The sequence below is a fragment of the Rhinoraja longicauda genome, chromosome 24 (assembly GCF_053455715.1).
Source record: "Rhinoraja longicauda isolate Sanriku21f chromosome 24, sRhiLon1.1, whole genome shotgun sequence".
NCBI classification, from domain to species: Eukaryota; Metazoa; Chordata; class Chondrichthyes; order Rajiformes; family Arhynchobatidae; genus Rhinoraja; species Rhinoraja longicauda.
This window is the reverse complement of record NC_135976.1, coordinates 29,889,330-29,913,960: the sequence shown is the minus strand read 5'-3', so window position 1 is coordinate 29,913,960 and position 24,631 is coordinate 29,889,330. Positions and strand designations below refer to the sequence as shown.

The following is a 24,631-nucleotide window of genomic DNA, read 5'->3' as shown; positions in this document are numbered from 1 at the left end:
GCGGTGAATCTGTGGAATTCTTTGCCACAGAAGGCTGTGGAGGCCAAGTCGGTGGATATATTTATGGCAGAGATAGATAGATTCTTGATTAGTAGGAGAATGGGGTTAGGAGGGAGAGATAGATCAGCCATGATTGAATGGCGGAGTAGACTTGATGGGCCGAATGGCCTAATTCTATTCCTATCACTTATGATCTTATACAGAAGGACCCGGCATAGGGGGGGGGGGGGGGGGGTCGTGCTGAGAACAAAGAGGGACCATTAGGGACTTTAAGTCTTTAAATACATTCAAACTACCCTCCCAGGATCTTTATTCCCCAGAATCTGATTTGTTTCCCGTTGGAAGCCATTTTAATTTCATCATTAACGAGATGCGGGCCCTTGTTATTCAGACCCTATCTGCCCTTGAGATAGCTGTGGTAAACAGCGTGGTTTGGAAGGGGATCCGGCCTTGACAAGGAGTAGGGGTCCTTGTGGGAATCTGCTCGACAGACCCATCCACTCTGTGCGGGCGGCACGGTGGCACAGCGGTAGAGTTGCTGCCTCACAGCGCCAGAAGACACGGCTTCGACCCAGGCTACGGGCGCTGCCTGTACGGAGCTTGTACGTTCTCCCCGTGACCTGCGTGGGTTTTCTCTGGGATCTCCGGTTTCCTCCCACACTCCAAAGACGTGCAGGGTTTGTAGGTTAATTGGCTTCTGTAAAGTTGTCCCTCGTGCGTAGGATAGAACTAGCGTGCGGGTGATCACAAGTTGGCGTTGACTCGGCGGGCCGAAGGGCCTGTTTCCGCGCTGTATCTCTAGACTAAAGTTCAAGGCTTTTCATCAATGAAGACATAGGGTTGGAGATATATTTCCAACCCAGAGTTCTGGGTGAGTTGTTGGTGAGATTTATAGGTGGTAGCATTCTCATCTAGCCTCTGATTTTATTCCCTTGTTTGTAGACTTCAAGGGTTTTATGTGCTCTTAACGAAGTCTAGATAGATTAAACCTACATAATTTCCCATCCAGCATGGATTTTAACACTTCTATCAGGGTGGATGTGAAGAGGATAGTTCCTCATGAGAGAATCGCTGTTTAAAATATGAGGTAAAATGGACAAAGTGCTGGAGTAACTCAACGGGTCAGGCAGCATCTCTGGAGAGAAGGAATGGGTGACGTTTTGGGTCGAGACCCTCCTTCAGACTGAGTAGTGTAAGAAAAATAACTGCAGATGCTGGTACAAATCGAAGGTGTTTATTCACAAAATGCTGGAGTAACTCAGCGGGCCAGGCAGCATCTCAGGAGAGAAGGAATGGGTGACGTTTCGGGTCGAGACCCAAGTCTGAAGAAGGGTCTCGACCCGAAACGTTACCCATTCCTTCTCTCCTGAGATGCTGCCTGACCTGCTGAGTTACTCCAGCATTTTGTGAATAAACTCCTTAAGACTGATGTCAGGGGAGGGGGCGGTACAAAGATAGGATGTAGTTGGAGACAGGAAGACTAGTGGGAGAACTGGGAAGAGGGAGGTGAAAGAGAGGGCAGAGGAACTATCTGAAGATATAATATTATTGAGCGAGGGTATGCTGGTCGCAGCCTGCCAGCGTTTCGCTCAAGATTCGGCAGTTCCTAGTATCTCAGATCTAAGGTAAAAATGAGGCACGACTTTTCTTTCAGAGGGTCATGAATCTTTTAGGTCTAGTTTAGTTTAGAGATACAGCGCGGAAACAAGCCCTTTGGCCCGCTGAGTTCGTGCCGACCAGCAATCCCCGCACATTAACACTTCTCTACACATTCTAGGGCCGATTTTATTATTTTTTTAATGCCAAGCCAATTAACCTACAAACCTGTACTTCTTTGGAGCGCGGGAGGAAACTGGAGATCTCTGGTCAGCACGGACTCGGTGGGCCGAAGGACCTGTTTCCGCGCTGTATCTCTAACCTAAAGTGCAGTGAGGATGGGCAATGCAGAGTGCGAATTGGAACAGTGCTTGTAGTATTTGTGCCTCCAAATCCCATGGTCAAAAAGGATCGGAAGGGGATGACCACTTGCAATGGGTGTTAGGTGTTGCAGAGATTAAACAGGACAACACTATGTAATAATAATTCTACCTCTGTGGTACAAAGATGGTGTGATGTATACATGCAACAATATGGTAAAGCTGTACCTGGTTGATCCTGCCAGAAGCAAATGCGCAGGCACAGCTTTACCATATTATACATCACAGATGGCATTGCATGGCGTCCATTGATAGAAAGGGTTGGATGTATTGAACCGATATCGGCTGAGCCCAGATCTGCAAACTGTAGATCGGGAAGGATGTACCTGTAAAGATGGACACAAAGTTCTGGAGTAACTCAGCGGGTCAGGCAGCATGTCTAGAGAACATGGGCAAGAGACGCTTGGGGTCGAGGCCCATCTTCAGATTATCTTTGTGCCTACCTTTGCTATAAACCAGCACCTGCACTTCTCTTTTCATTACATTAAAAGGATGTGCATGTAGTTTAGTTTAGAGATACGACATGGTCACAGGTCCTTCTGCCCACCGAATCCAGGCCATCCCATCGATCACCCGTTCCCACTAGCTCTATGTTACCCCACTTTCGTATCCACTTGCTACACACCTGGGGGGGAGGGCAATTTACAGAGGGCCAATTAACCTACAAACCCACACGCCGTAGGAGGCGACCGGAGCTTGGGGACCGAGGAATGGTGGAGATGGAATATCCCATGCTGGAGGTTGTCATTGCGTGCGGTCACGGGGAGAACGTGCAAACTCCACACGGACAGGGCAGCACCCGAGGTCAGGATTGAACCCGGGTCTCAGGCACTGTGAGGCAGCAGCTTTACCCGCTGTGCCGCTGGGCCGCCAATGGTGAACCTCAGAGTTTCTGGGGCTTGTATATCGTCGTCTACTCCCCACAGCAGCATAAAACAAGAGAGACACGAATCCAGCTTAAAATATTCAATCTTCTCACGGCAAAATGTGCAGAATTTCGCTCCAACCTCTTTAAGTAATTGAATTTGCCAGCAATATTTTCTGTTCAGAGGCATTTTTAATAGCCAATCTTTGTGCAATTTTCTTTTAGCCGTGCAGTGCAGAAAAAAGGCCCTTCATCCCACCGGGTCAGCCTGACCCAACAATCGCCATCCACCATCCGACACACTGGGGACCATTTACGATTTTGTACATAAGCCAATTCACCTACAAACCTGTATGTCTTCGGAGTGTGGGAGGAAACCGGAGGAGCTGGGGGGAAAACCCATGCGGTCACGGGGAGAACGTGCAAACGCTGCGCAGGCAGCACCTGTATTCGGGATCGAACCCGGGTCTCTGGCGCTGGGAGGCAGCAACTCTACCGCTGCGCCACCGTGCCGCCCTTAATTATTCTTGGGCACCTCATAGCAATATTTCACACAATATTTCGCCATATAATGTTGAAATAAGAGCTGACGACCAAACCTTTAACTAAGTGGTAGGTTTTAACAAACATTTTAATGGAGTGGAGAAACGTGTAGAGATTCGAGGCCATTGTTAGTGCAAACTATGGATGGCGATTTAAGATCGGAATATGCAAGAGCTCGGAACTGAAGGAGTGATGAGATTACAGATGGTGACAAAAATAAGGCAACGTGAGGCCACAGAAGATTTAATAACTACGATAAGAATTATTAAAGCTAGCTCTTGTAGATTGCGATATCTTCCCTAACTTAATTCTTAGTGCAAAGGTCTGTGGAGATTAGATCAATGCTGGGGACTATTAATGAAAGACTGTAAAGATGCCAATGGTTTCAAATGGCAAATCGGGGTGGCAAGGTGTCGCAGCGGTAGAGTTGCTGCCTCACAGCGCCAGAGACCCGGGTTCCATCCTGACTCCCGGTGCTTGTCTGTCCCGGAGTTTGTCGGTTCTCCACGTGACCGCGTCGGGTTTTCTCCGGTTTGCTCCCACGCAGGTTTGCGGGATAATTGGCTCCGGCAATTTGTAAAATTGTCCCCGGAGCGAGGAAGGGGATGAGGCAGCGGAGCGGGGGCCAGGCGCTGGTTGGCGGGGCCCGAGGAAGTGAGAGCGGAATAGCACCTCGCGTGAGGAGGGGTCCCGACCTGAAACGCCGCCTGTCCACCGCCTTCTCAGAGGCTGCCCGGCCCACTGAATCATTCCAGCACTTTGTGCCATTTTGGTCACACAGTGTGTAGGACAGTCCAAGCGTAAGGGGTGATCGCTGTTCGGTGTGGACTCGGTGGGCCGAAGGGCCACGATGTACCTCGAAAGTCTGAAGAATGAATCCAAACATTGAGGCCTATATTGAGACAAGATTGCATAGATTTCACTTGCCTCAGGAAGGGTTAGAGACACATTGAGGTCGGGTTGGATTTATGGGCTAATAGTCAGGAGATATTAAGAAAGGAATGGACTGTGTTAAAATAGGGTTGTACTAAGAAAACCTGCTAGGTAGTGCTGATATTAAAACCAACACTAAACGTGTTGAGTTGATGAAACTCTTCTCAGGCAGGAATGAATAAGAGAATACCTTCGATTTGTACCAGCATCGGCAATTATCTCCTTATGAATAAGAGAATATCAGCCAGATGAACATAATACAAGATTCTCATCAATTATACCAATAGATTTTGAGATGGAGCTAGATAACAACGTGATCCAAATATAATCTACAATATTTCCAGAGTTGTAGAAACCTTGCGTTAAATCATCATCATCATATCATATCATATCATATATATACAGCCGGAAACAGGCCTTTTCGGCCCTCCAAGTCCGTGCCGCCCAGCGATCCCCGCACATTAACACTATCCTACACCCACTAGGGACAATTTTTACATTTACCCAGCCAATTAACCTACATACCTGTACGTCTTTGGAGTGTGGGAGGAAACCGAAGATCTCAGAGAAAACCCACGCAGGTCACGGGGAGAACGTACAAACTCCTTACAGTGCAGCACCCGTAGTCAGGATCGAACCTGAGTCTCCGGCGCTGCATTCGCTGTAAAGCAGCAACTCTACCGCTGCGCTACCGTGCTGCCAATCTTCGTGTTTAGTTTAGTTTGGAGATACAGCACGGAGGCGTGGAACCGAGTCCACACCAGCCATTAATCAACCGTTCAATTAGTCTTATGATATCCCAGTTTTGCATCCACTCCCTGCACACTAGGAGCAATCTCCAAATCTGCAGAGTGTCTGTGATTCTTTAATTCTGCTCAACAAACGTCATTATTAGAAGACAGACCACAAAATGCTGGAGTAACTCAGCATCTCCGGAGAGAAGGAATGGGTGACGTTTTGGTTCGAGATCCTGGTTTGGGTTTATTATGTCGTATGTATTAGGATGCAGCGAAAATCTTGTTTTGCACGCTATCCAAACAGATTAGATTGAGTTGAGTTAAGTTCATTGTCATGTGTACCGAAGTACAGTGAAAAGATTTTGTAGCGTGCTAAGCAGTCAGTGGAAAGACAGTGGAGGCCAATTCTCTGAATGCATTCAAGAGAGAGCTGGATAGAGCTCTTAAGGATAGCGGAGTCAGGGGGTATGGGGAGAAGGCAGGAACGGGGTACTGATTGGGAATGATCAGCCATGATCACATTGAATGGGGGTGCTGGCTCGAAGAGCCGAATGGCCTCCTCCTGCACTTATTGTCTATTGTCTATAATACATGATTACAATCGAGCCATCCATAGCCTACAGGATATTGGACCTAGTGGACAGGATTAAGGAGCAAATGAAAGGTATGCTTGACCCGAAACGTCACCTATTCCTTTTCTCCAGAGATGCTGCCTGAACCGTTGAGTTACTCCAGCTTTTTTGTGTCAATCTTCGGTGTAAACCAGCGTCTGTAAACCAGTTCCTTCCTACACACAGAGGCAATGCATGTTTGGAGTAGTGATGCAGGGGACATTCAGGCATGTTGCTCTATCTTCAATCGTGTCAATTTTCTTCAGCGTTCAAGTGGAAAGTATGGATTCGTTCTTCTGACTTATGCCTTGTAGGGGGTGAAAATGCTAAGGGAAATCAAGAAATGAGTCACACACCACATAGCAACCCGGCTCAGGATGACATATCCCAGAGCAGGGCGGTTTAAAATCTCCATTACTCTCTTAAGCTGAAAGATTATTCTAAGTGTCTTAAATTATATATGGCTATTTTGCCGGCAGCCAACCTACTGCCAAAGAAAACCTGATCTAAAATTAGGATGCACACTTATTTCGTTCAGTTTAGAGATCCATGATTGAATGGCGGAGTGGACTTGACGGGCCGAATGGTCGAATGGTGCTGACAGCACGGAAACAGGCCCTTCGGCCCACCCGAGTCCACGCCGACCATGGATCGCCACACACTAACACTATCCTACGCACTCTAGGGACAATTTACAATTACACCATGCCAATTAACCTACTAAGCTGGATGTCTTTGGAATGTGGGAGGAAACTGGAGATTCTGAAGACATCTCGTGCAGGTCACGGGGAGAACGTACCAACTCCGTACAGACAGCGCCCGTGGTCAGGATCGAATGCAGGTCTCTGGCGCTGTGAGGCAGCAACTCTACCGCTGCGCCACCGTGCCGCACATTTCTATGTATTGCACTTTGCAATTGAACATGGAAGAATCCAGAAGACATTTGTAGTAAGCGCCAGTGGCAAGTTAATGCAGTCACAGTTTGGTGCATCTATCCTTTAAAGGAACAACATGATTTCATAAGTGATCGGAGCAGAATTTCACCATTCGGCCCATCAAGTCCACTCCGGCCATTCAATCATGGCTGATCTAGCTCTCCCCCCCTCAACCCCACTCTCCTGCCTTCTCACCATAACCCCTGATCCACTAATCAAGAATCTATGTATCTCTGCCTGACAAATATCCATTGCCTTGGCCTGCACAGCCTTGTGTGGCAAAGAATTCCATAAGATTCACCACCTTCTGACTGTAGGAATTCTCCTCATCTCCTTCCTTAAGGAACGTCCTTTAATTCTGAGGCTGTGCCCTCTGGTCCTGGACTCTCCCACTAGTGGAAACATCCTCTGCACATCCACTCTATCCAGGCCTTTCACTATTCGGTAAATGGAGGTGAATGGTGAAGGTGAATGCCCACATGTCAAGTCAAGTCAAGTCAATTTTATTTGTATAGCACATTTAAAAACAACCCACATTGACCAAAGTGCTGTACATCAGTTCAGGTACTAAGAACGAACATACAATGGCACACAAACATAACAGCACATACATAAACAGTTCACAGCGCCCCCTCAGAGGGCCTCAAACGCTAGGGAGTAGAAATAGGTTTTGAGCCTGGACTTAAAGGAGTCGATGGAGGGGGCAGTTCTGATGGGGAGAGGTATGCTGTTCCACAGTCTAGGAGCTGCAACCGCAAAAGCGCGGTCACCCCTGAGCTTAAGCCTAGACCGCGGGATAGTGATTGCCCCAAGTCGGCCGACCTGAGGGACCTGGAGATAGAGTGGTGGGTTAGAGGATTTTTGATATAGGAGGAGCTTGAAGTTGATTCTGTACCGTACAGGGAGCCAGTGGAGAGAGGCCAGAATCGGGGTGATGTGGTCCCTTTTACGGGTACCCGTCAGGAGTCTCGCTGCGGCGTTTTGGACCAATTGCAGGCGGGACAGGGATGATTGGCTGATCCCACTGTATAGGGAGTTGCAGTAGTCTAGGCGGGAGGAAATGAATGCGTGGATGATTTTTTTCAATGTCGTCAAATTGGAGGAATGGTTTGATTTGTGGTTTTGATTTTTGATTAATATGATTTGTAAACATGCGGCATGTTAATGCCATAACGGTTTGGTGCATCTATCCTTTAAAGGAACAACATGATTTAAACATCTTTGCACTGTGAGGACTTCTTCTAAATTATGCTGATTTTTTTTTTCTCTCTTTCTGAATTTCCCAACAGGTATCTGGTTCTGAGCTTGTTGCGTGAGATACGATACTGAGAGGAAGACCAGCGAAGAGGAGGTAGGTGAATGGAACAGTGTCGGCCAGTGAGCCAATGGTCCTAGTGGTAAATTTGTACACTTCATTGGGGGGAGGTTGGGAAGCAAGGTGTCTGAGATGCCTTAGTTCTGCTGTACAACGTCATTGTCAGAAGATGGACACAAAATGCTGGAGTAACTCAGCGGGCCAGGCAGCATCTCTTGAGAGAAGGAATGGGTGACGTTTTGGGTCGAGACCTTGGTGTAGGTTTATTGTTGTCCAGTGCACCAGGGTGCCGTGAAAATCTTGTTTTGCATGCTATCCAAGCAGATCGGGGCGGCACGGTGGCGCAGCGGTAGAGTTGCTGCCTTACAGCGAATGCAGCGCCGGAGAATCGGGTTCGACCCTGACGACGGGCGCCGTCTGTACGGAGTTTGTACGTTCTCCCCGTGACCTGCGTGGGTTTTCTCCGAGATCTTCGGTTTCCTCCCACACTCCAAAGACGTACAGGTATGTAGGTTAATTGGTTGGGCAAATGCAAAGATTGTCCCTAGTGGGTGTAGGATAGTGTTAGTGTGCGGGGATCGCTGGGCGGCGCGGACCCGGTGGGCCGAAGGGCCTGTTTCCGCGCTGCATCTCTAAATCTAAATCTAAATCTAAAATTAGATTGAGTTGAGTTGAGTTTATTGTCATTTGAACCAAAGTACAGTGAAAAGCTTTTGTTGTATGCTAACCAGCCAGTGGAAAGACAAAACATGATTAGTCAAGTCAAGTCAAGTCAATTTTATTTGTATAGCACATTTAAAAACAACCCACGTTGACCAAAGTGCCGTACATCAGTTCAGGTACTAAGAACGAACATACAATGGCACACAAACATAACAGCACATACATAAACAGTTCACAGCGCCCCCTCAGAGGGCCTCAAACGCTAGGGAGTAGAAATAGGTTTTGAGCCTGGACTTAAAAGAGTGGATGGAGGGGGCAGTTCTGATCGGGAGAGGGATGCTGTTCCACAGTCTCGGAGCTGCAACCGCAAAAGTGCGGTCACCCCTGAGCTTAAGCCTAGACTGCGGGATAGTGAGTAGCCCCAAGTCGGCCGACCTGAGGGATCTGGAGATAGAGTGGTGGGTTAGAAGATTTTTGATATGGGGGGGCAAGCCCGTTTAGGGCTTTGTATGTGAATAGAATTACAATCGATCCTTCCACAGAGTACAGATACATGATAAAAGGAGTAACATGAATAACGTTTAGTGCAGGGTGAATAGACAATAGGTGCAGGAGGAGGCCATTCGGCCCTTCGTGCCAGCACCGCCATTCAATGTGATCATGGCTGATCATTCTCAATCAGTACCCTGTTCCTGCCTTCTCCCCATACCCCCTGACTCCGCTATCCTTAAGAGTTCTATCTAGCTCTCTCTTGAATGCATTCAGAGAATTGGCCTCCACTGCCTTCTGAGGCAGACAATTCCACAGATTCACAACTCTCTGACTGAAAAAGTTTTTCCTCATCTCCGTTCTACATGGCCTACCCCTTATTCTTAAACTGTGGCCCCTTGTTCTGGTCTCCCCCAGTGAAGTCTGATCAACGATGGTCCCAGGGTCTCTAATGAGGTTGATCGTAGCTCAGGACTGCTCTCTAGTTAGTGGTAGGATGGTTCAGTTGCCTGCTAATAGCTGGGAAGAAACTGTCCCTGAATCTGAAGGTGTGCGTTTTCACACTTCTGCACCTTTTGCCCGATGGGGGAGGGGAGATGAGGGAGTGGCCGGGGTGCGACTCGTCCGTGATTATGCAGCTGGCCTTGCCGTGAAGGTTTGATGGTCTGGGCTGCGTCCACAATTCTCTGCAATTTCTTGCGGACTTGGAACGGAGCTGTTCCCAAAACGAGCCGTGATGCATCTCAAATGTATACGTTCAAGCCAAGCTCAAGTCCAATAGGCAGAGCAAAGGAAAAGATACAGATTGCAGAATATAAATTCTCAGCATTGTCGCCCATCAGTTCCATAGACAAAGTCCAATGTTCACAATGAATCATTTCTAAAGAGGGAAATTTATCTTATTGAATTAATTGTAACCAGAGGTAGAACACTGTGCAGTATTGGTTTAGTTCAGAGATACATCACGGAAACAGGTTCTTTAGACTACTGCATCCACGCCAACCATTACTCACCCGTTCACACACGTTCTATGCTATTCCTCTTTCTCTTCCACATTTTACACATAGTGTAAATTGCTGGAGTAACTCAGCGGGCCAGGCAGCATCTCTGGAGAGAAGGACTGGGTGATATTTTGGGTCGAGACCTTGGTGTAGGTTTATTGTTGTTCAGTGCACCAGAGTGCAGGGAAAATGTTTTACACATTTTACATACAGTGCGGTCTAACTTGCCCACATCAGCCATCATGTCCTAGTTACACTCTTCCCACCTGCCTGCGTTTGGCCCCTATCCCTCTAAACCCGTCCTATCCATGTACCTGTCTAAATGTTTCTTAAACGTTGGGGTTGTCCCTGCCTCAACTACCTCCTCCGGCAGCTCGTTCCATACACCCACCACCCTTTGTGTGGAAAAAGTCAGATTCCTATTAAATCTTGTCCTCTTCACCTTAAACCTATGTCCTCTGGTCCTCGATTCACCTACTCTGGACAACATTACGGGCAATTTTACAACTTTGTCCAGGGGCGTGTGTCGTTAAAGTGCCAAACTAAGTTGAGCAAGCACACGAGCACGCACAGACACAAACTGAACCAAACCAACAAACTAAACTAGGCACCATCCTTAGCACAGACCTCGTGAGATGAAAGCCCTGGTGCCGTGCCTGAATTGTTATCTGTTCTATGCTTATGTTCCCTCAGAAAAGGGCGCATATTTGTAGCAAGCTGCCAAAGGAAGTGGTTGAGCCAGGAACAATAAGAGCATTTAAAAAGCCACTTGGATAAGTACATGAATAGAAAAGGTTTAGAGGGATATGGGACGAACACGGGCAGACGGGACTGACGGAGAAGGACATATGATTCGATACGATAGAACTTCATTTATCCCAGAAGGGAAATTAATGTGCCAACAGTCATAAAGCACAAGATACATGAAACATGAAATTAAAGTGACGGGTGAAAAGGCTTTGGGGATGTGCAAAGATTGAGGAGGGGGGGGGGGGGGGGGGTGGGGGGGGAGGAGGGGAGTCAGTCTCAGTCTACCCCACGACAGAAGGGCGAGGAGTTGGAAAGTTTGATAGCCACAGGGAAGAAAGATCTCCTGTGGCGTTCTGTCCTGCATCTTGCTTGGCACGGACAGGTTGGGCTAAGATGCATCGAATCTAGGGGTGCTAACTATCTCACTCCCAAATACTGGCCAAGGTGATGTCACCGCCCCGCGCCCCACGTGACCTCACCCAGCCAGTGGCCACGTGCTCCCGCTCCACCAATGGCGGCCGCCCGGGCCGGGAGGCGGGTTGCTACGCAACCTCCGTTAGGCGGCACACGTATAAGATTATTAAGGGGTTGGACACGTTAGAGGCAGGAAACATGTCCCCAATGTTGGGGGAGTCCAGAACCAGGGGCCACGGTTTAAGAATAAGGGGTAGGCCATTTAGAACTGAGATGAGGGAAAACTTTTTCAGTCAGAGAGTTGTGAATCTGTGGCATTGTCTGCCTCAGAAGGCAGTGGAGGCCAATTCTCTGAATGCATTCAAGAGAGAGCTAGATAGAGCTGTTAAGGATAGCGGAGTCAGGGGGTATGGGGAGAAGGCAGGAACGGGGTACTGATTGAGAATGATCAGCCATGATCACATTGAATGGCGGTGCAGGCTCGAAGGGCCGAATGGCCTCCTCCTGCACCTATTGTCTATTGTCTATTGTCTATTAACCTACACTGTCCGGAGCTAAAATGTTGGAAACCTACATCGTCGGGACCTACATTAAAGAACGTTCCTTTAGGAAGGAGATGAGGAGGAATTTCTTTAGTCAGAGGGTGGTGAATCTGTGGTATTCATTGCCAGAGAAAGCAGTGGAGGCCAAGTCAATGGATATTTTTAAGGCAGAGAGAGATAGAATCTTAATTAGTTCGGGTGTCGGGGGTTATGGGGAGAAGGCAGGAGAATGGGGTTAGGAGGGAGAGATAGCTCAGTCATGAGTGAATGGCGGAGTAGACTCGATGGGCCGAATGGCCTAATTCTGCTCCCATTACTTACTTACTTCCTTACTTACGTAACCTTCACTCTGACAAACGTAGCTTTAAGTTTAAAATCTAAACACTGAAGCAGCGCTGAATCTTTAAACAAGGAATGGGTGTAACACTTAGAAATTCATGCCACACTCCAGTTCTCATTGAAATAGATCTTTGGAGACATCAGCTATTCTGGAAGGCTCAACATTATTATGTAAAAAATGGGTTTCAGTGTTGTGTTATTAGTGGGAGTCGCTGATCAAATGAGTGGAGTGGTTGTGTGCAGAGGCAATGCAAATTGCCAGCATCTCCATCATTCTGCACGCACCACAATCCGAACACAACCAAACTAATTTTCAAATTACAGGTCACGGCTATATACCACTACTCCCACTCTCCACACATAATGGGAATCTGTGGGAAGTGTACGGTAATCTCCCGAGATGTACATGATTAGGACATCTTCAAATCATTCATCCACCCCTTAAACCGTACGCACGTCACCACCCTGACCACGCGTTCTTTAATCAGCCTCAGCGTTTTAAAATAGTGCTGTTTCACTATCTTTTATCATGGTGTAAGTCATTTAAAAAGCCGGATAGACTTTTAGACCTGAGGGCTTTTTATGGTTTTGAGGGGCTAGATTTATAGGTGGCGCGGTGGTAGAGTTGCTGCCTCACAGCGGCAGGGACCCGGGTTCCATCCTGACCACGGGCGCTTGTCTGTACGTTCTCCCCGTGACCCGCGTGGGTTTCCTCCGGGTTCTCCGGTTTCCTCCCCCACTCCAAAGACGTACAGGTTTGTAGATTAATTGGCTTCATTCAAAATTGCAAATTGTCCCTCGTGTGTGTGTAGGATTGGTTAAGTGGGCGGGGATTGCTGGTCTCAGTGGGCCGAAGGGCCTGTTTCCCTGAACTAAACCAAAGATCCAGCGTGGGAAGAGGCCCTTTGGCCCACTGAATCTGCGCTGGCCCCGTACACTAACACTATCCTACATACACTATGGACAATCTGCAGTTTACAGAAGCGAATTATCCTACAACCCTGTACTGTAGACTTTACGTTTGACTTTTGCGATACCGCGTGAAAACAGGCCAACTGAGTCCGCGTCGACCAGTGATCACGCCAGTAGCACTATCCTACGAACACTAGGGTCTATTTACAATTTTTTAATCAAAGCTCGTTAACCTATAAATCTGTGCGTCTTTGGAGTGTGGGAGGAAATCGAGGCACCTGGAGAAAGCCCACACGGTCACAGGGAGAATGTACAAACTCCGTACAGACAGCACCCGCAGTCAGGATGGAACCCGGGTCTCTGGCGCTGTGAGGCAGCAACTCTACCGCTGCGCCACCGTGCCGCCACCCCGCTAAGCCTGCATTAATCAGCTTCGGCGTTTGTAAAGAGTGCCGTTTCCCTATTCCGACCATGCCCGCACTGTACGCTTGTCGGTATATTGAAAGGCTGGATGGCTCTGGAAGCCCACACGATCGGGGAAATAGCCGTGTACCAACAGCACAAATGGGTGCACAATGTATATTGATGACCTTTCGTGTTACACAGCGTTCAGAGGCAGCACTTTGCTCAAGCATTCCTACCAAGCCACAAGGATGCGTTTGTCTGAGTAGCCTGCAGTCTGGTCGAGAGGGTAAGACTTAAGGTTGGTAAAGCACTTTGTCTGGAGCTCTGCCTCCCACCACTTAGTGTGCAGGTGACATACAAGATCTATTTGCGTTTTTTTGCAACTGAAGAGGATTATCCTCCACACTGACTTCGTTTATTTCAGCCCGGGGCGCTGCGGAATATAGATTTTTCCCTGCTCCTGCACTCAAGCGTTTTTCCCTTCTGATTCAGACGGTCTACCTCTTAATTTCTAATACTATGCGTCGTAATACGCAGGGCAAAATGTGGATATTGATGAGAGTAATAATCCCCTGATGGCGATAATCATCTTATAAGAGAAAGCTTTTTTAATGAGATCGGATTGGCAGCGTGGAACGTTACGACACGAATCTCGCATGCTCTGTGAATAAAATGAGTGTTGTTATTTTAGCTCTAATTTAATGACTGGCCCTTGGAAATTAAATCACAAAAAAAGGATTTAAAACGTGTCTGAAAGTCAGATTCTTGGGTTGAACTTATCCCGAAACTGCACTGTAATTTTCACCAGTTACTCAGATACCCAGTACCGTCGCCAGGACAACAGGCCTTTATGGCCAAGTTAAGACACTTTATTAAAAAAATGTCGGACTTCAAGGATACAAGATGGCGCCTAAAGTAGAGGTCGGCACGGTAACGCAGCGGTACGGTTGGTGCCTCACAGCGTGCCACGGACCCAGGTTTGATCCTGACTGCGGGTGCTGCCTGTACGGAGTTTGCACGTTCTCCCCGTGACCTGCGTGGGTTTTCTCTCCGGTTTCCTCCCCGACTCCAAAGACGTACAGGTTTGAAGGTTAATGAGCTTGGTAAAATTGTGAGTTGTCCCCAGTGTGTGCAGGATAGTGTTAGTGTGCGGGGATCGCTGGTCGGCGCGGACTCGGTGGGCTGAAGGGCCTGTTTCCGCGCTGTATCTCTAAACTAAAACTGACAACTCTTGTGTCGTGACTCAGTGTGATCTCCTGCCTTTGTCTCTTGGACCTACTACGATTGTGCCTAACGTATTGTCACTGGGCTGTATAGGACAAAAAAATCACTGTATTTAGATACACTTGACAATAACATACCATTGAAACGTTACTGGGAAGAAAGTTCAAAGTTAAACTATGACTGCCTAACTGCTTCATTTGCCTGCCAAGATCCATAACTCTGGAACTTCCTCCTGATGCACTTCTCCGTTGTAAGATCATAAGTGATCGGAGTAGAATTAGGCCATTCGGCCCATCAGGTTTACTCCGCCATTCCATCATGGCTGATCTAACACCATTCTCCTGCCTTCTCCCCATAACCTCTGACACCCGCACTAATCAGGAATCTATCTATCTCTGCCTTAAAAATAGCCACTGATTTGGCCTCCACAGTCTTCTGTGGCAGATTTCCACAGATTCACCACCCTCTGACCAAATAAATTTCTCCTCATCTCCTCCCTAAAAGAACGTCCTTTAATTCTGAGGCTATGACCTCTAGTCCTAGGCTCTCCCACTTGTGTAAACATCCTCTCCACATCCACTCTATCCAAGCCCTTCACTATTCTGTATGTTTCAATGAGAGCCCCCCCCCCCCTCATTCTTCTAAACTTCAGCGAGTACAGGCCCAGTGCGGACAAATGCTCTAAACAGGTTAACCTACTCATTCCTTGGATCATTCTTGTAAACCTCCTCTGGACCCTCTCCAGAGCCAGCACATCCTTCCTCAGATATGGTGTAAGATGCTCCCTAACGAAGCATTGAAGATGTGATGGATAATTTACTGGATCACAGAGCTGGGGGCTGCTGTTTAAATCCTATCATGGTAGTTTAGTGAATTTAAATCCAATTAGCTACGGAAAGCCCAAGCCAGGTGGGCAGGCCATGTCGTCAGAATGCCCGAGAGTCGACTGTCAAAACAGCTTCTGTATAGAAAACTGTGTCAGGGCAAGCGCTCAGTAGGAGGACAGAGGAGACGGTTTAAGGACTGCCTCAAAGTGTCCCTCAAAGACTTGGACATCAACCTCAGCACTTGGGAGTCTCTTGCTCTGGACCGTCCAACCTGGCGTAGCAAGCTCACCACAGGAGCCCGTGCAGCAGAGAACAGACGCACTGCAGAGGTCCAGAGGAAACGCACCGCGCGCAAGGCCCGGGCTACCTCCACTTCCACTGCAGCACCCATCCACTTGTGTCCTACGTGTGGGCGTGCCTTTCCGGGCCCGGATTGGCCTCACCAGTCACTTCCGGACCCACAGTCACCAATCCTCCAACTGTAAGTGAAGTCATGGTCATCTTCGAACCCGAAGGACGAACAACAACAACAACAACAACAACAGCTACGTTTAAAGAATCAGAGGTTAAAAGCATGTCTCAATGATGGTGGACTGTTGTATGAGATAGTTGGAAAAACCTTCATAGAGTCATACAACGCGAAACAAGCCGTTCGGCCAAACTTGCCCACACCGCCCAACATGCCCCATCTACAGTATTTCAAGATTCAAGATTCAATTTATTGTCACATGTACCAATTAAGGTACAGTGAAATTTGAGGTACCATGCAACCATACTAAGTAAAAAGCAACAAGGCACACAGCCACATAAAATAATATTTAACATAAACATCCACCACAGCGGATTCCACATCCCTCACTGTGATGGAAGGTAATAGCGTTCAATCATCATATCATATCATATCATATCATATATATACAGCCGGAAACAGGCCTTTTCGGCCCTCCAAGTCCGTGCCGCCCAGTGATCCCCGTACATTAACACTATCCTATACCCACTAGGGACAATTTTTTACATCTACCCAGCCAATTAACCTACATACCTGTACGTCTTTGGAGTGTGGGAGGAAACCGAAGATCTCGGAGAAAACCCACGCAGGTCACGGGGAGAACGTACAAACTCCTTACAGTGCAGCACCCGTAGTCAGGATCGAACCTGAGTCTCCGGCGCTGCATTCGCTGTAAAGCAGCAACTCTACCGCTGCGCCACCGTGCCGCCCCTCTCTGTTCTATTTGCCCCATATACCACTAAACCAAGCCCATCGATGTACCTGTCTAAATGTTTCTTAAACATTGTGGTAACACCAGCCTCAACCACCTCCTCCGGCAGCTCGTTCCATACACCCACCACACTTGGTGTAAAAAAACTTGCCCTTCATGTTCCTATTACATTTTCCACCCCCCCCCCCCCCCCCCCTCCATAAATCTGTGTCCTCTGGTTCTCGATTCCCCTACTCTGACTAAAAGACTGTGTGCATTTATCCAGTGTATTCCCTCGTGTTCTTTAAGTGATCTAATGCTAGCTCCAGACACATAATATGCAATGCTTCTGAATGATCTAATGGGTCAGTGGACAATACAAACAGTCTTAAGTCCCTACCACCATTGGACACCATGCTGGGCCCGAGGTACCAGTCTCTAATGTTTCGCTTTAGTTTAGAGAAAGAGCGCAGAAACAGACCCTTTGGCCCGCGCCGAGTCCGTGCCGACCACTGGCACTATCCTACACGCTATCGACAATTTACTCTTTGAAGCCAATTAACCTACAAACCCGTACGTTTTTGGAGTGTGGGAGGAAACCGGAGCACCCAGAAAAAACCCATGCGGTCACGGGGAGAACGTACAAACTCCTTACAGCCAGCGCCCGTAGTCAGGATCGAACCCTGGTCTCTGGCGCTGTCAAAGGCAGCAACTCTACCACTGCGCCACCGTGCCGCCTTAAGCAACATACTGTTTAAAGAAATGTATTGAATTGGTGGCAACATGAACAGAGACGAAGGACTGGCCCTAGTACATTTACTGCATTTATTGTGAATTAAAATATATTTTTGGATAAATAGCATCTATTTCTGGTAGGCCTAAAATTAGGGGACATAGGTTTATAGTGAGATGGAGGAGGTTTGGTTTAGTTTGATTTGGTTTAGTTTGAAGTCATAAGGTCATAAGGAATAGGAGAAGAATTAGGCCATTCGGCCCATCAAGTCCACTCCGCCATTCAATCATGGCTGAGCTATCTCTCCCTCCTAACCCCATTTTCCTGCCTTTTCCCCATAACCATTGACACCCGTTGTAATCAAGAATTTGTCTATCTCTGCCTTAAAAAATATCCACTGACTTGACCTCCACAGCCTTCTGTGGCAAAGAATTCCACAGATTCACCACCCTTTGACTAAAGAAATTTCTCCTCATCTCCTTCCTAACAGAAGCTATTCTGAAGCTATGACCTCTGGTCCTAGACTCTCCCACATCCTCTCCAAAGTTTGGGTTAGTTTATTATTGTCTGTGTACCGAAGGATGGTGACACAAAGACGCTGGAAGCAGAACACAAAGACGCTGGAGTAACTGAGCCGGACAGGCAGCAGCTGTGGAGGGGATTGGATATGAAGACAACCTGGATCGTCAGGAGAAGGGTCCTGACCCGAAATGTTGCCTGTCCATTCCCCCCACGGATCTTGCCCGCTGCCTGACCCGTTGAGTTCCTCCAGCACTTTGTGTTTTGCTTAGGAAGGTTAGTTAGTGGATTGGAAGCATGTTTACCAGAGGAATACATGCATTAGACAGGTTGAAATACAGGAACGTTAGCATCGGCTAGTCTCCCGTCCATTGGGGTTTAGATGAATGAGACGAGACTCGATTGAAACAAATATGATTCTTGAAGAGATGGTTGTAGAGATGATGTTTCCTCGTGAAGGCAACGAGACCTAGGTATTATTGTTTACCCTGGGTAGTATGCAAAACAAAATATTTCACATGTGACAATAAAGTATTCATTCATATTATATTAATCTTGTAAACCAGCGGACTGTTCTGCCTTGGACTGTGAATGGTGACATTTAATTGCACTACGGTAAGTTTCATTTAAAAAAATGTAATATTTGCAAAATAATATCAAGGATGGCAGATAACAGCCAGCCCTGACACTGATACTGACATCCTGTGATTAATAAGTATCCTTCTGGTCACCTGTACTGATGTTTCTATGAAACAGGGTGTCAAATTTTATTTGAGGATGTGTTTTTGAGCAACGTGTCTGTATTGCAAATATTGTATGAAACAACGTGTTGTTGGTGGCTGACAACCTTGTTTTAAATGAGTGTGCAATGATATTAAAGTTTAGCTTAGTTTAGTTTAGAGATACAGCGTGGAAACAGGCCCTTCGGCCGACCGGGTCCACGCCGACCAACGATCCCAGCAATATAGCACTATCCTACATACACAAGGGTCCATTTAGATTTATACCAAGGCAATTAATCCGCAAACCTGTACGTCTTTGGAGTGTGGGAGGAAACCAGAGCACCCGGAAAAAAAATCACGCAGGTCACGGGGAGAACGTACAAACTCCGTACAGGCAGCGCCCGTCGTCAGGATCGAACCTGGGTTTCTGGCGCCTGTAAGGCGGCAGCAGCTCGACCGCAGCGCCCCCATGCTGCCCCAGCAGGCAGTGAAGAAAGCCAATGGAATGTTGGCCTTCATAACAAGGGGAGTTGAGTATAGGAGCAAAGAGGTCCTTCTGCAGTTGTACAGGGCCCTAGTGAGACCGCACCTGGAGTACTGTGTGCAGTTTTGGTCTCCAAATTTGAGGAAGGATATTCTTGCCATTGAGGGCGTGCAGTGTAGGTTTACTAGGTTAATTCCCGGAATGGCGGGACTGTCATATGTTGAAAGACCGGAGCGACTAGGCTTGTATACACTGGAATTTAGAAGGATGAGAGGGGATCTTATCGAAACGTATAAGATTATTTAGGGGTTCGACACGTTAGAGGCAGGAAACATGTTCCCAATGTTGGGGGAGTCCAGAACAAGGGGCCACAGTTTAAGAACTGAGATGAGGAAAAACTTTTTCAGTCAGAGAGTTGTGAATCTGTGGAATTCTCTGCCTCAGAAGGCAGTGGAGGCCAATTCTCTGAATGCATTCAAGAGAGAGCTAGATAGAGCTCTTAAGGATGGCGGAGTCAGGGGGTATGGGGAGAAGGCGGGAACGGGATACTGATTGAGAATGATCAGCCATGATCACATTGAATGACGGTGCTGGCTCGAAGGGCCGAATGGCCTCCTCCTGCACCTATTGTCTATTGTCTAAAAGGCTCCAGGAAATATTGATCACTCCGTTTGTGGAAATAAGAAATATTAGTATCCCTGTTAAACGTCACATTCAGTTTGAAGCATCGTTATTGGATGGAGTCAGTGTACAGGAAACTCCAAGATTGTAACGCATCGATAAAGGCCCGAAATAAAGGCAAGGAGCCAGGTATTTCTGGAACGTTATATTTTATTGTACCCCGGTTATCAGACGGGTCGAGTCTGCCGGAATGGCTTGGCGCCCAAACCTTGTCCTTATATACTTGGTCCCGGACCGCCTCCCTGGACTGGTCCATTCCCGTGCCGAGGGGTCGGTAGAAGTATGGCCCGACCCTTGGGAGCCACCACAGTACTCCCCCCCAGAACCGGAGGCACGAAACGCACTGGTGGTCGCACAACCCGACCGGACCGCGTACGGTAATCGATCGACAGAGGGGCCGGCGGAGGCCCAGTTGGATGGACAGGCGGTGGGACCCGCAAAGGGGGGCGACCTCGTGGCCGAGGCTGGGCAACCCGTCGATGTCTAAGTGGGCCGGCTTCAGGCGGTCAATTGACACGGCCTCCGGCCGGCCCCCCATGTCCAAGACAAAGGTTGTCTGTCCGTGCTCCAGCACCCGGTACGGGCCCTCATACGGCCGGTTATCAGACGGGTCGAGTCTGCCGGAATGGCTTGGCGCCCGAACCTTGTCGTTATATACCTGGTCCCGGACCGCCTCCCTGGACTGGTCCATTCCCGTGCCGAGGGGTCGGTAGAAGTATGGCCCGACCCTTGGGAGCCGCCACAAGATCAGATTTTAATCTGTTTGAATTTTAATCTTAATTATCATAATTCCCACAAGAGTGAGAAAATCAGAAGAAACAACAAAGTGTGGGCTTAGTCCTTTGAATGATGTTTTTCATGATCTCGTCCATTTGATTTTTGACTGTGTTACATGCCGTTGCTTGTTAGCTTTGTTCATCTTTTATTCAGAAAATTATTTTTAAGGCTTTAAGCTTGGAAATAGGGATCTGAAGGAGATCTACACTTTGTAGATGAAATGCGAACAGCGTGGTGGCGCAGCGGGTAGTGCTGCTGCCTCACGGCGCCAGAGACCCGGATTCCACGTGACCACTGACGCGGTCTGAATAAAGTTTGTACGTTCTCCCCGTGACCCGCGTGGGTTTTCTCCGGGTGCTCCTGCATCCTCCCACATTTCTAAGGACGAGAAGGTTTGCAAGTTAAGTCAAGTCAAGTCAATTTTATTTGTATAGCACTTTTAAAAACAACCCACGTTGACCAAAGTGCTGTACATCAGTTCAGGTACTAAGAAAAAACGAACATACAATGGCACACAAACATAACAGCACATACATAAACAGTTCACAGCGCCCCCTCAGAGGGCCTCAAACGCTAGGGAGTAGAGATAGGTTTTGAGCCTGGACTTAAAGGAGTCGATGGAGGGGGCAGTTCTGATGGGGAGAGGGATGCTGTTCCACAATCTAGGAGCTGCAACCGCAAAAGCGCGGTCACCCCTGAGCTTAAGCCTAGACCGCGGGATAGTGATAGCCCCAAGTCGGCCGACCTGAGGGACCTGGAGATAGAGTGGTGGGTTAGAAGATTTTGATATAGGAGGGGGGGCTTTGTATGTGAATAGGAGGAGCTTGTAGTTGATTCTGTACTGTACTGGGAGCCAGTGGAGAGAGGCCAGGATCGGGGTGATGTGGTCCCTTTTACGGGTACCCGTCAGGAGTCTCGCTGCGGCATTTTGGACCAAAACGCAGGCGGGACAGGGACGATTGGCGTCTGCAAATTGTCCCTCATGTTTGGCTTACAGCTGGCGTACGTGGGCGATTGTGGTCAGCATGAACTATAACCTTCCCAAGCGTGACATGAGGTGATGTTCCTTCCATCTCCGCATTGCCTCGGGCAATGGAGGAGTCCCAAGACAGAAAGGTCAGCGTGGGAACGGGAAGGGGATTTAAAATAGTTCGCAACCGGGACGCAAATGATCTTACAGCACAGAATTCATAGAGTTATAGAGCCATACAGTGTGGAAACAGGCCCTTTGGCCCAACTTGCCCAGGCCGACCAACATGTCCCAACACAGTAGTATTGATTCGGTGCTGGCTCGAAGGGCCAAATGGCCTCCTCCTGTTATGTTTTCTATGTCGTCCCACCTTGAACCTCTTTCATTTAGTAGCTGGAAGAAGGCTGACACCTTTGATTGATGGAAGAAGGAACTGCAGTGGTTGGTTTACACCGAAGATAGACACTTCTCTCCAGAGACGCTGCCGATCCCCTTCAGTTACTCCAGCGTTTTATTATCTGAATGGTGTCAAGTTAGGGAAAGGGGACGTACAACGAGATCTGGGTGTCCTAGTGCATCAGTCACTGAAAGGAAGCATGCAGGTACAGCAGGCAGTGAAGAAAGCCAATGTAACGTTGGCCTTCATAACAAGAGGAGTAGAGTATAGGAGCAAAGAGGTCCTTCTGCAGTTGTACAGGCCCCTAGTGAGACCGCACCTGGAGTACTGCGTGCAGTTTTGGTCTCCAAAGTTGAGGAAGGATATTCTTGCTATTGAGGGCGTGCAGCGTAGGTTTACTAGGTTAATTCCCGGAATGGCGGGACTGTAATATGTTGAAAGACCGGAGCGACTAGAGGCTTGTATACACTGGAATTTAGAAGGATGAGAGGGGATCTTATCGAAACGTATAAGATTATTTAGGGGTTCGACACGTTAGAGGCAGGAAACATGTTCCCAATGTTGGGGGAGTCCAGAACCAGGGGCCACAGTTTAAGAATAAGGGGTAGGCCATTTAGAACTGAGATGAGGAAAAACTTTTTCAGTCAGAGAGTTGTGAATCTGTGGAATTCTCTGCCTCAGAAGGCAGTGGAGGCCAATTCTCTGAATGCATTCAAGAGAGAGCTAGATAGAGCTTTTAAGGAGAGCTGAGTCAGGGGGTATGGGGAGAAGGCAGGAACGGGGTACTGATTGAGAATGATCAGCCATGATCACATTGAATGGTGGTGCTGGCTCAAAGGGCCGAATGGCCTCCTCCTGCACCTATTGTCTATTGTGTCTATCTGCCTTTGATTGTCGGCGTGACCGGGAGGCAGCTTTAGCGATGCTGGAAGCGATGGAGTGAAGGCCAGTGGGAGGGTGAACCGGGGTAACGCCTCCTGCGCCTTCGAAGGTTGGCTGCAGGGGGCGCCCCCGGGTCACAAAGATGGCCGGGCGAGGAGAGGAGAGGGACGTCGGATCGAGGGAACTGCTCCAGTACATCGAGCGCGCGGGCCAATCGGACTTTGGACTCTGAATAATGGCGCCAAAATATGTTGGCCCCAGCATGTGCAACGTATGCAAAAGTAATTGCTTGGTGCAGATGCATACGTGACAAATAAACCACCATTGAGCCATTTAATTAATTCTGCATAGCTCCAAAGCCCTTCCTTCCTCATGAGTGGGAAGGAACTGCAGATGCCGGTTTAAACTGAAAAGTGACGCAAAATGTTAGAGTAATTTGACCCCCCCCCCCTCGTCTTCTCTCCTGCCTTCTCCCCATAACCTCTGACACCCGCACTGATCTCTGTACGTGTACGAGTGTGTGAGTTTGTGTGTGAGTCTCTATGCAGGCACGTGTATGAATGAGTGTGTAAGTAAGCATGTGTGTGTGCACACACGTGGCATGTTCAGAAGAAGGGCCTCGACCATATCCTTTTGTCTCCCCCTCCCCTGACTCTCAGTCTGAAGAAGGGTCTCGACCAGAAACGTCACCCGTTCCTTCTCTCCAGAGATGCTGCCTGTCCCGCTGAGTTACTCCAGCATTTTGCATCGCCCTTCTTTTCCCTGTGTTTTTCCCCGACTCAGCGTCTACTGATTCCCTTCCTTCGTTGTGACAGAACCTCCACAAACATTGAGTTATCCAGAAGTACAAGTTCTCTTTGTTTTCGCTGATCACATTCCTCGCGCTTAAAACAAAGGGCCGTTTCTCTGCATCCACTTGCTTTGTCCTGTCGTCAGAGATGGGTTCGTGGCCGTCAACAACTGCTGTCAGGAGAGTCAAACAGCGTTAACGTCTCCAATCCTGCTGCCTCGGGTGGCACGGTGGTGCAGCGGTAGAGGTACTGCCTTACAGCGCCGGAGACCCGGGTTCGATCCCGACCACGGGTGCTTGCCCGTACGGAGTTTGTACGTTCTTCCCGTGACCTGCATGGGGTTTCTCCAAGATCTTAGCTTCCCCCCCACACTCCAAAGACGTACAGGTTTGTACGTTAATTGGGTTGGTATAATTGTAAATCGTCCCTCGTGTGTGCAGGATGGTGTTGATGTGCGGGGATCGCTGGTTAGCGTGGGCTCGGCGGGCCGAATGGCCTGTTTCCACGCGGTAGCTCTAAACTAGACTAAACCAAAATAGCCTTGAGGAGCTGGGTGGATGTGTGATGGGTTGACAACCTTAAAACCTTCATTGGTTTAGAGATACAGCGTGGAAACAGGACCTTCGGCCCACCGAGTCTGTGCTGACCAGCGATTCCCCCCCCCACACCCGCTCTATCCTACACATGGGGGACAATGTTACCAAAGCCCGTTAACCTACAAACCTGCACGTCTTTGGAATGTGGGATGAAACCGGAGCACCCGGAGAAAACCCACGCGATCACAGGGAGAACGTACAAACTCCATACTGACAACACCCGTAGTCGGAATCGAACCCGGGTCTCTGGCGTTGTAAGGCAGCAACTCTACCGTGCCACCCTGCTCACGCCAAGCAATTAATCGGGACAGTACCCTGATGTTTGTGCGAAAATGTAAGGCAGCAACTCTACCGCTGTGTCATCATGCTGCCCGAAATTCTACGTTTCAATGTAAACAC

General features: G+C 48.4%; 1 protein-coding gene across 1 annotated transcript in view; it reads left to right on the top strand.

The window, feature by feature from the left end:
- Positions 1-7,886: 7,886 nt before the first annotated feature.
- The window catches only part of cntn2 (contactin 2), a 137,002-nt gene continuing 120,257 nt past the window's right edge, over positions 7,887-24,631 (top strand). Inside the window, exon 1 of the mRNA XM_078420934.1 lies at positions 7,887-7,951. The gene's annotated coding sequence lies outside the window, so the exon portion shown is untranslated. The remainder of the gene's footprint in view (positions 7,952-24,631) is intronic.